Consider the following 10,681-nt stretch of genomic DNA (forward strand, 5'->3'; position numbering starts at 1 on the left):
AATTCCAGTTAACCTTGAAGTCTACTTCCTGTTTTAAAGTTTAATTGCTGATTTTTTTAAAGGCTTAAAGATTTGTGCTGTTAAACAATTATTATCTCAAATCCAAATGATTTCTCAACAATAACCAACAAAGAAAACTGTTCTGATGAAAGAGTAATTTTCATAGCTGTGAAAAGACTGGTTTATCATCATAAATTAATCTTATTTTCATAATGAGTTCTTGACATATAAACAAAAAGAAATATGAGAATAAACATATTTCTTAAAGGGTAAAAACATAAAAAAACTGATGCATAACTTTTTACTTTATGGGGTGATTTTCCTACAAGACAATTAATTTGGAGAAAGGTAGTAAGTATAATGATCTATCTCATGCTAAACAATGAGTTTATACTTTATAAACAATTTCCCATTTAATCCTCACATAAACATTTTGAAATATGTGTTATTATCCTCATTGTTAAATAACTGAAATTAGAAATACAAAAAAATCTTGCTCAAGGACACAAGGCTAGTAAATGCTGTAGCCAGTGTTCAAATCCAAGATAGTTCTTACGCCAAATGAAGAAAATATACTCATTTAAATAGTAATTCAAAATAACTAAATATTTACACATCATATATAGGGAAAAAAATCTTTTTATTACACAAAGGATATGATATTTCTGTTAAAATAACATTTATTGCATTGTTGAAAATAAAGTAATACAGATTTATAATAAACCTGGAAAATACATAACATGAAGAAAAAATTAAAAATAGAGAAAACCATTATTAACCTTTCATGTATTTTTCTACAGTAATGCTACAGTATTTTTATAATGTAATATTCCATTTTATTTTAATCAGAGAAATTAGGAAAAAATGATTCTCTTCGGTGAAAAAGGCCACCTCAGTATTAGTGTGTTCAACAGTGGTTCATATTCAGAGAAGATATAGTCATCTGGTCTAATCTTCACGTTAGGGATGAAGAAAGTCTGGGTAAGTAAAGTAATTTTCACAAGGTCACAGAGCAATTTAGTGATAAAAGCAGAACCAAAATCAAGTTCTTGTACCCTGCCACTTATTCATTCCTTTATGCACATTTTCTGAGTTTCTGAAGCATTTACTTGCTGTCTGTGACTCCAGATTAGTCAATTTTGTATTTGTTTCCAGGTATTTATCATATACATATGGCCCCTTCTCCCAACTAAATTATCATCACTTAAATTCTCTCTCTTTTTTCTTGTTTTATCTTTCAGAAGTTTATCATCCATTCCTGGTAAGTATAATTTCTTAAAATCTTGAAAATTGATTAAATCAACATTAGCATCAGAAGACATTGTCCCCTAAGTCACTCTTGCCTTCATGAGCTCTTTTGAGGCTCCCCTACACCAACTCTTGAACTGACACAACAGAAGAAGCAAGATAGCTGGGATTTATCCATGTTTTTATTCATATATTTATTCATTCAACATAGGTTTACTGAGTACAGACTAATGGTTAGTCTCTGTTCTTGGTATTAAGGAGACAGCAATGAACCAGACTGACAAGGTCCCTGCTCTCAAAGAATATGCATTCTCCCTGTAATCCCACTTGGTTTAGGATTTGTGACTCATGAACTTTATACAGAAGCAATAAGGAGATGTCCTGACATCGAACATCCAAACTGCTCACTGTCCAAGAAGTAGTTGTGGTGACCATCACACTGTGGCCATCTCTGTATTAACATGAGGTCTAAGCGTGATGGTAGTGATAATTTCTAGTTCAGTTCAGAATATGTTTCTATAGGACTAAAGCTACAGAAATCTAGAAATCAAGGAATAAAATGTAATCCCTGCTTTCAAGGATTTCATAGTCTAGTAGAGAAAACAAACATGTCTAAGAGGCAGTTGATAAGAACCATGATGGGACTGTTTTAGACTTTTTTTTAATTTTATTGATATATATTAGAGGTACATATTTTCAAGGTATATGTAATAATATATTCATATAATGAAATCAGGGTAAATGAGATATGCATCACCTAAATTACTTTTCTTTACACTAGAAACATTCAAATTATTCTCTTCTAGCTATTTTGAAATGTACAATTAATGGGGTTTTTTGTTTTGTTTTGTTTTTTGAGATGGAATCTGGCTCTGTCGCCCAGTCTGGAGTGCAGTGGCACGATCTCAGCTCACTACAATCTCCACCTCCTGGGTTCAAATGATTCTCCTGCCTCAGCCTCCTGATTAGCTGGAACTACAGGTGCCCGCCACCACACCTGGCTAATTTTTCTAATTTTTTAGTAAAGACAGGGTTTCGCCATGCTGGCCAGGCTGGTCTCAAACTTCTGACCTCAGGTGATCTGCTGCCTTGGCCTCCCAAAGTGCTGGGATTACAGGCATGAGCCACTGTGCCCAGCCAATGGGGTTGTATTTTTAAGATTTATCTTTATGAGCCCACTGAGAAGAGAAAATACCTAATCAGATGGATTTTTTTTTTAATCTCAGGAATAATCTATTTATTCCTAGTACCTACTCTCCCCAATATCCTCCCACACTATATGTTTGTTAACTTGGGGCATCCAAATACAGTAATCAAGTTGAATTTCTTCTCTTTCCACAGGAAGTCTGCACCTTGATTATCACAGAAGCATTTCCTGAAGACTCTGGGGAGTTCAAGTGTATTGCAGAAAATGAGGCTGGCACTGCAGCTTCTGCAACAAACTCTTAGTTTCCCCAGGTAATAACTCTTCAAAATCTCTTTGCTACAATTCAGCCCTGAGCCAAAAGGAAGAGTCTTTGTTTCCATCTGAACTCATGATTAATTATATTTTTGAAAGAAAGTAGTAGAGAAATCAGAGCGTCCTCCCAAGTTATCCATGAGCAAATTTTCTCCAAAACTGGCCTCTCTCTGGAGCACCAAAAGCTACACAAAGGACACAAATCCAAACGATACCCCCATAAACTTTATGCCAATTACTCCTGAACCAGCCAGTCATAATGAACATGAGATCCAGTTTCCAAAGAAGGATTTCTGTACCATCAGTGGAAATACTTTTGAGCTACAAGCACAATAGTAAAGGGAGACAGACCCAACATTCATTCATTCAACAAATATTCCTGGTTCTGTAGATAGATCATGACAAAGCTCCCGTCCTCAGGGAGTTTGCATTCTGACATGAGTCACTTTATGTCGGTCCTCCCTTGCTTTTCAGTAAGCATTTCACCATGGCTGAAATATTAAGCCCTGTGCTTAGATTCACAGTTAAGGGTTTATTACACAGACTTATTGAAAAAAAAAATCAGGCCAGGTACGGTGACTCACACCTGTAATCTTAGAACTTTGGGAGGCTGAGGCAGGTGGATCACTTGAGGTCAGGAGTTCAAGACCAGCCTGGCCAACATGGTGAAACTTCGTCTCTACTAAAAATAAAAAATAAAAAAATTAGTTGGGCATGGTGATGTGCACCTGTAGTCCCAGCTATTTAGAAGACTGAGGCACCAGAATTGCTTGAACCAGAAGGTGGAGGTTGCAGTGAGCCAAGATCATGACACTGCACTCCAGCCTGAGCGACAGAGCGAGACTCTGTCTCCAAAAAAAAACAAAAAGGAAAAGAAAAATCAATACTGAAATAACACAAGATATTAAAGAAGTGGAATCTCTTCCCAAAATAGAATTCGGTGTCCTATCTCAATATAAAAATGTAAAACATTTTGTGATACAGGTTTCTTCTTTATCCATGAAGAAAAACAGACCTTAGAATAAAAACAGAAATGTCCTTGTGTTTGGAAAACAAACCTAGAAATGTAAAGATAATTCAGTTAAGTGAATTTTCCTACCAGGTTATGTTTAAAACAACACAATCCATCACCATTTGCTACTTCTCCACCCCCCAACACAAACCTCAAATCAAAATATTGTTTAAAAAATAACCTAGGGGCTTGGTGTGGTGGCTCATGCCTGTAATCCCAGCACTTTGGGGGGCCGAGGCGGGCAGATCACCTGAGGTCAGGAGTTCAAGACCAGCCTGACCAACATGGTGAAACACCGTCTCTACTAAAAATACAAAAATTATCTGGGCGTGGTGGCACATGCCTGTAATCCCAGCTACTTGGGAGGCCGAGGCATGAGAATCGCTTGAACCCAAGAGGCAGAGGTTGCAAGGAGCCAAGATCACACTACTGCACTCCAGCCTGGGTGACAGAGCATGCTGGGCTTGCCTTGGGAAGATGGCCAATACTGATTATCTAAATTTTTTCTAAGTACCTGTGTTTAATAGTGAGCCTTTGGGAGGCTGAGGCAGGCGGATCATGAGGTCAGAAGTTTGAGAACAGCCTGACCAACATGGTGAAACCCCGTCTGTACTAAAAATATGAAAATTAGCCTAGCTGAGCCGAGTGTGGTGGCACACGCCTGTAATCCCAGCTATTCAGGAGGCTGAGGCAGGAGAATCACTTGAACCCCAGAGGCGGAGGTTGCAGTGAGCTGAGATTGCGCCACTGCACTCCAACCTGGGCAACAGAGCGAGACACTGTCTCAAACACACACACACACACACACACACACACAAATAGTGAGCCTAGGTCAGGCACAGTGGCTTACACCCATAATCCCAGCACTTTGGGAGCCTGAGGTGGGCGGATTGCTTGAGCCCAGAAGTTCTAGACCAGCCTGGGCAACATAGTGAGACCCCATCTCTACAAAAACATGCAAAAATTAGCTGGGTGTGGTGGCTCATGTCTGTAGTCTCAGCTACTTGGGATGCTGAAGTGGGAGGATGGCTTGAGCTGGGGAGGTCAGGGCTGTAAGTGAGCTGTGATCTCACCACTGCACTTCAGCCTGGAGGGCAGAGCAAGACCCTGCCTTTAAAAAAAAAAAAAAAGAAAGAAAAAAAAAAGTGAGCCTTTAAAGCTTTAAAAGGCACGGTTGCTCACACATGTAATCCCAACACTTCGGGACGCTGTGGCAGGAGGATCACTTGAGCATAGGAGTTTGAGGCTGCAACAGATATGAATCATGCCACTGCACTTCAACCTGGGAGTCCAAGTGGGACCCCATCTCAAAAACAAAAATAAGCAAATAAATAAAACTTTAAAAGACCTTGAATTTATAAGTTAGTATCTTTCATAACACATGACCATCTTCATTAGTAAAATCACCTATGGAGAAAACTATTGGGTAAATATTCCATAAAAGTTAACAAGTTTTTATTGAGTGTCTACTATGAGCCACACTGTGTTAGGCAAGATAAATAAGTAGTAAACAGTCCCTCTCTCAGAAACATTTTAATCTAGTTAAGGAGATAAACCTACAGAATGTCCATTATATGACTTCCCATTTCATTTGAGTCTCTCATCAATCGTCTGATTTAGGTTGGTAAACCTTGTACTACTTTTTTTTTTTTTTTTTTTTTTTGAGTCTGGGTTACAAGTCTTGCTGTGTCACCCAGGCTGGAGTGCAGTGGTGTGATCATGGTTCACTGCAGCCTCAAACTCCTGGGCTCAAGCGATTTTCCCACCTCAGCCTCCCATGTAGCTGGGACTACAGAAATGCGCCAACGTGCCTAGCCTCATTTTTCGATTAGTTATTAAAGCTCAAAGTTTAAGCAACTTGTTTAAGGCTACACAGCATGTATGTGGTGGAGTGGGCCCTCACACTCAGGTCTCCAAAAACAGATAACAAAAGGTAAATATGTCTAGAAAGTTGTAGAGCATTAGCCAAATTAATGTTATCATTTGTATTCTTTAACTCCAAACCCGATGGATTCCATTATTATTTCTTGCTTGAGAATAATACAAGATTGAGTCAAATGTTAGACTGGATATTTCAAATTACAAATGCTACAATGGGATTCCCTTTCATTATATATCTATGCAGAACTTTAATAACCACAGTGAATTTGTGTGAACTAAAATAAAACTTTCTTCACTCCTTAGTTCTTCCATCCTCAATGTGACATTTTCCTTTTCAGTTGATACAGCAGAAATGAGTTTCATCACACACATCTGACCTCCGAATTTAGAAGAAGTTCACAGCACCATTTTTTTTTACAATGGCATATATATCTTATATTTTTGAAAGACAAGAGCTATATATGAAGAGGGAAGAATGAGAGACAGTTAAATAGCTACCCTGTTTCTGAAACTGATGATAGACAAGGAATCCCTTAACATGTAAACAGGAAAGGTTTCAGTGAGATAGTAGGAAGTTACTATATTTTGTAAGGCATTTGAATAATTTACTGAAGGCCCTTACTGATAATTTAGAAAAAGAAATGGAAAAGGTTGTCCTTGTGAGCAGGTTGTAGTAAAAGTTCACCCATCTGGCATTGTAATAATTCCAGTCTTAAGAGTCTATGATTTTTCTCAAATAGGCAATTAAACCATTCAAATAGCTATATTTGTGAGGAAACAAACCACCATTCAAAAAAGCAAATCAAACATTAAAAGGCAGGAACAAACAGATTTACAGTAGATTATTAATATAGCCCCCGACTACTGAGAATGGTATCATAAAAGAGGACCTACTTACCTTTCTTAAATCATCCCTTGATCCCCCTATTATAGCAAAAACTTTACCCTTGACGTACCATGAAGGCTATCACATGTAACACACGGTAACCTGGGTTGTATCTTACAAAGACCTAGAGAAGAGGCAAAGCTTGAAAGACAAAGAGTAAGCAGAACTAAATTCTTCCTCAAGTGTAGTATGCTTAGAACCTGCTGTAGGCAAAATTGGGAATTTAGCAGGTTGTCCTGGATGTCTTCCCTACTTGGCTGGTGAGGTATACCTCAAACTTTTAGTACAGAGAGACCTCAAATCTATTATTTCCTTTTCCATGCCCTAATCAAACCCTGTTCTCCAGCAGAACCAAATGTCAGTCACATATACCACATTTAAAATTGCTTAGAATAGATAGGCTGGGCATGTGGTTTATGCCTATAATTCCAGTGCTTTGAGAAGCCGACGTGGGAGGATCGCTTGAGGCAAGGAGTTTGAGACCAGCTTGGGCAACATAGCGAAACTCTGTCTGTCCAAAAAAATTTAAAATTAGCTGGGTATAGTGCTGCATGCCTATAGCCCTAGCTACTTGAAAGTCTGCAGAGGAAGGATCTCTTGAGCCCAGGAGTTTGAGGCTGCAGTGAGTTCTGATCACATCACTGCACTCCAGCCTGGGTGACAGAGTAAGACCCTGTCTCTAAAAAAAAACTAATAATAAAATAAAATGCTTGAAGGAGTGTCTTACTCATAAATGCTATATATTGGCTATTATTACTTTTATTCTATCACTTGCATTTGCATTTTAAGTCTCTCTAATTTAGATGGAAAGGCTTTGTCTCTATTAATGGAATTTGAAATATCAGTGAACAGATGTTGAAGAATATTTTGGGAGACTCCTGAAATAAGACTTGGTAGGCAACCACCTACTCACCAAGTCTAGCATGCTTTTTCTACTAAGGGCTGCACGCCCAGGCAGAAATTATCAAGCTTTATTTGAACACCAAAGAAAGGTACACCTACTTGGCCAGCTGTGAAGGATTTTATATGGCTCATATGTGCTCAAACATCTATTTGCTGGATTCTAATATACATGTTAATTCAATCAAGATTGGGGTATCTACCCATGAGGGAGGGGAACTGAAGCCACCCCATGGAGATAATTCTACTCCCTTGGCCCAATCCTCATGCCACCTACCCTACTTCACCACATTTGCTGATTCGACATTTTATTCTTCTGCAATTATTTACTTCCCTGCACAAAAATGGAAATCTAAATACCATGATGGTCTCTGTGACAAAAAGTGAAAGGAAACTAACTGTTAGGAATAAAGGGAGATTAACATGCATTGACAGCTCTAATTATATAGATTGCTTATTTGTTTGGTTGTTTCTTAAGTGTTTCAAAACTCTTTCAGAATAAAAGTACTAGGCAAAAGGGGCATATGCCATACAGATTCAGAAAACTTGCTCAAGAAACACCATCATGTTTTTCCACCTCCCTACCTTCCCAGTGACATGTCACTATGACCTCGGTCTCCTGCTTTGCCCAGACTGCCCTCCACCTCGGAACAAACTGCTAATACTGAGAGACCTCAAATCTATTATTGAATCCTACTCTCATTAGGCAAAAGAAAAAAGACTTCAGATGAAGAATTATGCAATACAAATCAATTGGGAGCCTATCTATCACTGGTCTTATTCCTGGAGAAGTCTTAGTATAATAGATAGAAGAACTCCACTCTTGAAATATTATTTTTCCTTTAGTCCTCTCTCTTAAACTGGGAAAATTCAAAGTCCCCACCATAATAAAGAAATAAGAGGGTTTTTTTTTCTATTTTTCCCATTTCCCTATTCACTGCCCTTCCCTCACGAGCTTGCTAAAGTTCATAGTCAAAATTCACGTCTGAAATAAAGAGGCTTGCAAGAGAAGCTCATGTAATCCCACTCCTTAAATACCACTAAGACATGTGAGATATTGTTTAGATTGTGGACTCTTACTTTGACATGCCAGCATAGGTAGATGGACAGGCAAGCACATCAGATGTCACTGTTTGGCAGCTGATAAAAGTCAGTGGTGCTATAATACTAAGCACAGAGCCACTAGATTAGTCTGTGAGGGAAGGAGATGCCTCTTCCTTCCCTTCAATAGTGGGTTAAACCCAGCTGGCACCCTCTGGAACTACGGGTAAGTCCCTTCTTTATTCCTACTACACTTTTAGGTCTTGTTTTTGGTTTTTGTCCAAATCAGATGAGTGTATACAAAGATGATTTTCAGATAAAAAGTTTGAAAGCCACAACATTATAATGGTATTACACAAAAATTTAAAGAGAAAGCGACTCATTCATTTCATTGAGACTGGAAGGCATTATACAAATGATAGAAGGAAAGATAGCTGTGTGTCATTATTTTTAAATCACCATTTTTCCTTGAAAAGGGACACTTGATCTGATGTAATTGTGGTGATGTCTTATGAACGCAACATATCCTCTATCAGTCTTCTGTGCAAGTCTATGCTATATTAGAGATAGGAAAAAAAGTTAAGATTTTTAAAAAAGGAGACTGAATAGTACTTTATTTATAAAAATCTTTGAAATTCATTTAACATTATTTGGAATAAAATGACACTGTCATATAACAGAATCTATTATAGAATTAAATTGTTGAACAGTAACTACAAACATAAAGAAAATACAGGATTACCTGCGTAAATGTCTGCATAAAATCTTGACACATGGATAAAATGAAACTTATGAAATAACATATTTTTAATTGGGTTTTTAAAAATATCACTAATTATTAACAATGTAGGCCAATATCAACATGTACAAGACAGTTGCCATTCTGAAAATATATGTAAAGAAAAAAAGAGAACTGTTTCTGGAAAATATCTACTATTTCATAAGCGGTTTATTCCTTGCTATCTGAAATGAGTCTCAATAATGTACCTGCCCAGAAAGAAATTTAGGAATCAAACTCTGGATTCAATTCTGCAATAGACTGAATAAACCGATAACTACAAAACTACTTGCCTTGAAATAGACTTTTTTTTTTAGATCTACTCAAGGCCCTCCTTCAGGATGTTTTTCCCCAACAATTTAAATGCCTAAAGTAGTTCATTTCTAAAATGCATTCTAGTTTAATTAATTTGTGTTCATAAACTTGAAATTAAGGAATATTTAACTTTTTAAGTATTCTTTCTCAATAGCGTCTTTCTCTTGGCTGTTTAGTTGCATTTCTGTTTTTTCCTAAAATTGCTAGTTTTAATTTAACTCTAAACTACATAGGCAACTTTGAAATACTATTTTTTGAAGGTATCCTATTATTTAGGATGAAACTGTTTGGTCTGGAAAAGTTTTATTAACATTTTATCCAAGACAGTAACTAAAATAATTAGAAGACTTCGTTTCAATGATGACAAACAATTTGGTTAATTTTTCAGTTAAAAGTTTGATTTGTCATTATCTCAGTATTGGCTTATACTAGATGAAACAAAATAGGCAAATGTATTTTGAATCAATTTATCTGATATTTTCAATGAAAACAGGATTAGTGTTAAAACAGTTTATAGGACTAGTCTTTGTGTGTAATGTCTATATATAGTCCTGCTTAGGTTTACCATACTAATGGAAAAAAAATCAGAGGCAAATATAATCCTTCAAGGTTGATTTTCATGGCAAATGTCTCATCTAAGAAAAAATGAGGATGTACTGTAGGAAGGCAGGAGGCCCACTACAGAGCTAAGTAGGAGGAATGGCACCTGTCTTTTCTTGGTAAGGTATAGACTAGTTTCATATGTGTCTTATTTACTTCTATGCTTCCTGTTTGCCATTTGAAAAGAAAAAGTAAAAGAGCTACAGCAATTTCAAAATTAGTCTGAGATCTCCAAAGGTGTGGCAAAAAAAAAAAAAGAAAAAAAAGACCAAAAAACAAAATTAGTCTAAAATACATACTAAACAAATAATAAAAAGTAAAACTCTAGATAATTAAAAGAACATCAAGACCAACAACTAGGAAGTATAATCTAAAAATAACAGAATTATATGGTATGATTCTGTTTAAAAATACGTAATAAAAACAGAAAAATGTATAAGTGGCTCTGGAATGCAGCCTGTAACATATATTCTACACAAACATATACACACAGTCACTCCTTAATTAATATCTAGTTTAGTAATATGGTCAATTTGGAATCAAGGAGAGAAAAAGAAGCAG

The 10,681-nt window shown here is 36.7% G+C and overlaps 1 protein-coding gene across 2 annotated transcripts in view; it reads right to left on the reverse strand.

Moving 5' to 3' along the window:
- Positions 1-10,681, reverse strand: part of KLHL3 (kelch like family member 3) — a 276,374-nt gene that overhangs the window by 246,068 nt on the left and 19,625 nt on the right. The gene's annotated exons all lie outside the window — the stretch shown is intronic.

The sequence above is a fragment of the Gorilla gorilla genome, chromosome 4 (genome assembly GCF_029281585.2).
Source record: "Gorilla gorilla gorilla isolate KB3781 chromosome 4, NHGRI_mGorGor1-v2.1_pri, whole genome shotgun sequence".
NCBI classification, from domain to species: domain Eukaryota; kingdom Metazoa; phylum Chordata; class Mammalia; order Primates; family Hominidae; genus Gorilla; species Gorilla gorilla.